The following is a 6,059-nucleotide window of genomic DNA, read 5'->3' as shown; positions in this document are numbered from 1 at the left end:
GGGACTGGTCCCGCTGGCACAGGGTAGCAGGAAGCTCTCCACACACTCACCGGACCTGGGCTAGGACTGGGTCTGGGGGTTCCCGGAAGTCGGCAGAACATGATGCTTTTTAAACAGAATTTTTAGATCTTTATGTGTGTGGTTCATGGTATGCAATATATGTGTGTGTGTGTGTGTGTGTGTGTGTGTGTGTGTATTCATATATAATATTAAATGCAGGTGGGTATTCAATATTAAGTTTCACTGACAGGTAAGTAGTCTAAGGGGCTAGGGAGAGAAAGATGGGACATAGAATCAAAGGGAATCGTACTTAAGAGTCATGGTCCATGTAAATGAAACCACTTGCTGGACAGGCATTGAACAGGTGCTGAAGCCGTGTGCACGTCACATGTCATGGGGAGGAGGGCCGAGTGCCAGGGTCAGGCAGGCCGAGGTAGCTGCTGGGATCGGTGACTTTACTTCCTCTTAGGTGGCTTTGAAGGCCTGGGGTAGAACTCCAGAGCCACCACTGCCCAGCCGCGTCTGGCCCCTGAGATTTGAACTGGGGGCCAAAGCCACTCTCTGCCACCAAAGGCTCCTGGCTCGATTTCTTTCCCTTTGTTTTCTGGAATTTGCAGGCTCCAGTGGGGGAGGGAAGGAGGCTGCTATAAGTGGAGAGCGCAAAAATGTCCTTGCTGCCTTGAGGCCGGGCCTGTGTCCACGTCCATGTCATTTCGAGTTTCCAGGGCGCCATCCTAGATGACCTTCATAGACAAGTTGGGTGACTGAAAATACAGTAAAGACTTAAACGTTTACTACTGTAAGAAACACATTGTCACGAGTCCCTGCCAAACCCTCCCCACGCTCTGAGCCCACTCAGCCCATCCCTTCCTCCACCACTCTTTTTTTTTTAGTGTATTTGGTTGTTTCAGGGTCTCACTATGCTCACAGTAATCCTTCAGTCTTCAGCCTCCCCAGCGCTGGGATTACAGGAATGTGCCACCACACCCAGACCACTACGCTGGCATTCTGTGGCTGGCTCAGCCCACGCTGGCATTCTGTGGCTGGCTCAGCTGTGGTGGGGCCAGTGCGGCCTGTGGTGCTGGGGGTCGAGCTTCGGTCCCTGCGTTTGCCTAAGCAGGCGCTTTAGTCTGCTGAGCTGTCTCACCAGGCCCCCGCCACCTTCTGAGGCAGTTCTTTTTATTATTATTCATTAGATACAGGATCTTGCAAAGGTAGCCCAGACTCCTAGTGATCCTCCTGTCTCAGCCTCCCCAGCGCTGGGATGACAGGTGTGCACCACCGCACCCAGTTTCGGTAGATTCCAGGCCAGGCATGGCATGTGGTACCGGAGATCGGACTCAGGTCCTTGCGCTTGCTAGACAGGTGCTCAGACCACCGAGTTATCTCCCAGCCCATCTGAAGCAGTTCTAGGAGTCCCCTTTCCTGAGTGTCTTTTGTTGTGCTCTCCTGGCTGCCCCAGCGTCCTGAGCAGATTAGGGACAGTTGGCTCTCCGGGTCATCGTGGCTTTGGAGAAGCGACACTGCACCACCTCAGCTTCACAAGGTGGAGAGGACGCCCATGTCCTGCAGCCCTCTGCTTGTGGGGGCTCAGCAGCAGAGGCCACTCTAGCCTTCATCACAGCACCTGCCTGCACAGGAGGACTCCAGGACAGCTGCAGAAGGCGGCTGTCTCTCCTCCCCCCCCCCCCGGCCCCCTTCCCCGCTCTCTGTCTCTCTCTCCCTGTCCCTCCCTCCATGTGTCTGTCCTTCCCTATCTCTCTCTCTCTCTCTCTCCCTTCCACCTCTCACTCTCTACATATCAACCTAAGTAAGCAGAGCAAATTTAATGCTGAAATAAAATTTCCCCAAATATACAGAGTATGATGCTTTCTAAACAGAACTTTTTAAGCCTTTGTATGTGTGTGGCTAATTTGACACATGGCAATGATAAACACTAATTTCACAAAAATGATCATCTCAGAAGCTATGATACTATTACAAAGAGATATATAATCAGCATTAATTATATACAAAAATGTTTTCTTCCAAACTGGTTCATAAATGGACAAGTTTTTCAAATTTTTTTATTGTTATATTTAGTACACTATACAGATTGAACTGGTAGTGATTCTCCTGTTTTCAGCCTCCCAAGCACTGGGATTACAGGTGCACACCACCACACCCAGTCTCTGCCAAAGTCTCAGCACGCCCCAGAGGCGGGGCTGGCATGGCAAGCCGGGGATCAAACCCAGGTACCTGCACCTGCCTAAGCAGGTGCTTTAGTCTGCTGAGCTATATGGCTGGCCCTAGACAAATTTTTTTGTTAACTGTTTCTCTTTTGAAATGCATGACATGGAGCTGGGGAATGGTTCAGTAGAATAAGCACGTCCCTGGCAAGCGCAAAGGTCTGAGTTCAATCCCCAGTTCCACCAAAAATAAAAAATAAAATGCATGACATAGTTAATAATATATTTTGATAACTAAAAATTAAACTTTATCATTAAATATTTATAGCTTCACAGATGTTTGTGTGGCTTGCATATAAGTAGACAGAATATTACCTTGTGTATGAAAATCTTCAAGAGTCCCAGAGCCAAGGTAGAGGCAAACACCTGTATCCTGGTAGTCAGGAAGCTGAGACAGGAAAACCTCAAGTTGTCAGGCCAGCCCTGGGGTACACGGTGACTTCAAGGCTGGCCTAGACAGCATGGCAAGACCTGGTCTTGGAGAACAAAGAAAAACACTCTTTTTTACTTTCAAGATTAGAAGCTGTTTTCCTGAGTATTTCGGTATGAATGGGCCACTGATGTCATTAGGGGCTTTCTAACTCTCTACCAGACTTCAAATTGTGACAGAGTAAGTAATGGATGAGTAACAAGCTCAGAATTTGTAATTTTAAAACATATAATCTCACCTATATGATGAAGATACACATTTCATTTCTTCTTTATCCACAATCAGGACGAGTCAGGAGTCGTGTGTGTGTGTGTGCGCACAGGCGTGCATACGCACGAACATGCGGTACACAGGTGTGCGTACCCAATAAAAAGTGGCCGTGATATATTTAATCATAGAAATGAATGGAAAGCACAGAGCAAAAATTGTAACCAAACAGAAACATTTAATTTCCTTGAAACTAATTTAAGTATGGATTAAAGAGATCTGAAGATGTTGAACCTCTCGCTCCAAAAATCCCTGCCTTGCCTCTGGCTAGTGGTGAGGTTCGTAACCTCCCTTCTCCGGTCTTGCCTTCTGCATCCCAGCTTTGCCCAAGCGCATTAGGCGCCTAGCGTTCCACGCATGCCACGTGATCAGCGCTGCGCACCCCTGACACTAAGTAGGCCCACGACAAGTGGTAGAACCTCTGTCCTCCCCAGCCACGGCGCACGCGTGCCTGTGAATTTCCTCTTCACACTCAGAAGCTGAAACTACCAAACCGAAGCGAGATGCCTCCCCCTCGCTTACCCTTGGTGGAAAAGTGGGTGGGAGGACTCCCATTCAGATTGTGGGGGACCCGAAAGAGCACGGGAGGTGCACGCGAGGCCTGCCTCCGAAGCGCACGCCCGTTTAGCTGGGCAGCGGGGCTTTCCTGTAACCCCAGCGCGGAGGGGCTCCCCGAGTTCACGCCCTGCTCGGGCACCTTAGTGACTTGGCAGGCGCCTGCCTCAAAACAGAAGAGGAGAGGGTGGAAGGCAGGCTTTTCTTAGAGCCGCATAGCTGGCTTACTAACCCCAGCGCGACGTCCAAAATTCTGAACGCACGACAACTAGTGTCTTTCAAATATCTAGTCTAGTTTCTAAAATATTCACTGATGTATAAAACTTGCGGGTCCACCTAGGCGCTGAGGTGGAGCTCGCTAACTGCGGCGCTCTCACCCCCGGAAACCCTGGACGCCCCGAGCCTTTCGGGGTGCTCGGCTCTGGGTCAGCGTGGGAGCCCAGGCTGCGGGTAACCGCAGCTTACCCCGGGGTTCGGGCCTCGCGGCGGACCCTGCGAGATGGGAAGGTGTCACCCCGGGGCCGAGGCAGACCGCAGCCCTTCTGAGAACTCCGCGACCACTCGGCTGGGCTCCGACTCGCCGCCACGTGATCAGCACGTTATGCTAACCCCACGTCTTATTAACATGATATTACTGTGGCTTTACATTTTTATTTTTATTTTTTTATTGAGAAACAAGTAGCTATGAGACAGTTTCAAAATGGATTAATAGGACAGTTTCAATAATTAATGCATTGCATATCGTTGTCTTCTTAGTGGTTATCCATAGTAAAGAAGCAGGCAGGACATCTTGTCCACACACTATTAGTACAAATCTTTCTTCTCATTGAATTAAGCAAAAGCAGCTGCATATCTATCCTAACTGTTTTGTATATACAAATACAAAATGGTCCTTCCTTTGTATCCCCTTCTTTTGTTTAGTCCTGTCAGAAATGGGTATCCCCTTGGCATCTAAATACTACAGGTGCGTGAATTCAGCAAAACGATCCAACACAGTCTAGCAGTCCACAGTAGTAGTGGGTTATCCACAGAAGTTGTTGACTTGAACCTTTCACAGCTCAGTGTATTAATATGGATTTACTTTATATACCTCGTTTTTATACTTTTCTGCTGGATGGTTAAGACCAAGATAAAGCAAGACCTATATAACAAGGAATGTAACGTTTGTATCTGACAAGGTCAGTCAAGTACCCCCAAGATTTATCCTGTCCCCCTGTACTGCCCTTGGTAGATCCTTTGTCAGTGTCAGCCATGGGGATGAATCACGGCCATTGCTTGACCAATTTGCTCTCTGTGAAAGCCTGAGAGGATACATTTTTAAATCAAAAGTTGAGTTGCAACCCATATGCTGGGTATTAGTCCTTGTGAATGAATATTCTGAAATGTACAGTTTTATAGTGTGGCAGAGTAGTATAGATAGACTCATTCCGGAAGTAAAATGCGGCAGAATCCTTACGAGAAGTTTTGAGTTATGCCTTTTATTAAAAAGTGCCTGTGTGAGAGCACTTTGGCCAAGCAATGGCCGTGACTCATCCACATGGCTGCACTGACAAAGGTTCTACAATCTGAGGTACAGGATCTCAGGATAAATCCTGAGGGCATTTCACTGACCTTCTCAGACCAAAAAGCTACAACTCTTGTTGCATAGGTCCTGCTTTACCTTGGTCTTAACCATCCAGCAGAAAAGTATGAAGACGAAATTATAAGAAATAAAGCCATGCTGTTAAGTTGAGCTGTGGGGGACTCAGGTCAATAATTTCTGACACTGCCAGTTAAACAGAAGACCCAAGGCTAATATGGGCTACTGGACTCTTTTAGAATATTTTGCTGAGTTTACACACCTATAATATTCAATAACGGAACTTAGAAAAAATGGAGTATACCTATGAATGTCCATTTTGTATCTGTGTATTCAAAGTGGTTGGGATAGATATATAGTTGCATTCTCTTAATGAATAGAATGATTTGTTCTAATGGTGTTTGTAAATAGGATCTCAAGTCCGCATCTTGTACAGCAATTAACCACTAAGAAGAATATATGCAGTGTGTTATTTGTTGAAACTGTACTTTCGATTTGATTTGAAACTGTCTCATTGCTGCTTATCAATAAAACTTTGAAAATAAAATAAAAGTGCCTGTGTGTTCTTTGAGGATAAACGCACAATTACCAGGTGTGTGGCTCATTTTGTCTTTTTTGAGACAGGGGCTCACTATGCAGCTCAGGCTGGCCTTGAGCTCAGTCTGTAACCCAGGCTGGTCTTGAACTCACAGAGATCCTCCTGCCTCAGCCTCCCGCATGCGCCACCATGCCCAGCTCAAATGTATAGTTTAAAGCAGCAATCTTCTTTTCCAAAGCATCCTCAAGGGGAAATATGTCTTTTCTTTTCATGCTGCCCCTGTCCCTGCTGGTCTGCAGCCCGTCCCTGTGGGTCTGCGGCCGGCTGCTGCTGTCTCGGCCCCTGCAGATGTCCTCCAGGCTTGCTGGGGGCTTACTAAGAGGCAGACGCTGCCCTTCACTCCATCGCTCCATCCCTCCATCGCTCCATCCCTCCATCCCTCCATCCCTCCATCCCTCCATC

Source organism: Octodon degus, unplaced genomic scaffold, assembly GCF_000260255.1.
Source record: "Octodon degus isolate 3935 unplaced genomic scaffold, OctDeg1.0 scaffold00248, whole genome shotgun sequence".
In the NCBI taxonomy this organism is placed as follows: Eukaryota; Metazoa; Chordata; class Mammalia; order Rodentia; family Octodontidae; genus Octodon; species Octodon degus.
Note: the sequence above shows the minus strand (reverse complement) of the source record.